Source organism: Penaeus monodon, chromosome 20 (assembly GCF_015228065.2).
Source record: "Penaeus monodon isolate SGIC_2016 chromosome 20, NSTDA_Pmon_1, whole genome shotgun sequence".
Taxonomy (NCBI): Eukaryota; Metazoa; Arthropoda; class Malacostraca; order Decapoda; family Penaeidae; genus Penaeus; species Penaeus monodon.
This window is the reverse complement of record NC_051405.1, coordinates 40813809-40814059: the sequence shown is the minus strand read 5'-3', so window position 1 is coordinate 40814059 and position 251 is coordinate 40813809. Positions and strand designations below refer to the sequence as shown.

Below are 251 nucleotides of genomic sequence, written 5' to 3'. Positions count from 1 at the left end.
AGAAGAGGGGGAATGTCTACTTTTTCATATGCTTTCTTATGCATTTAATTTCAAATATAATAATACACAAGACAAAGTTTGCTTAGACCTTTTTGAAAATTATTTATTCAACAACTGGCTTTACATTGTTATATCTGAATGCATTATAGTGTTATATATAATCCTAACTCAATATTTTTAGGGTGGCCATAAAGCTGTGCACTAATCAATTTGTAGCTTGTAAGATTTGTACAGTAAAAAGATGGAGATGG

The 251-nt window shown here is 29.5% G+C and overlaps 1 protein-coding gene across 1 annotated transcript in view; it reads right to left on the bottom strand.

Moving 5' to 3' along the window:
* Window positions 1-251, bottom strand: part of LOC119585819 (DNA damage-binding protein 1-like) — a 22933-nt gene that overhangs the window by 8126 nt on the left and 14556 nt on the right. The window lies entirely within an intron of this gene.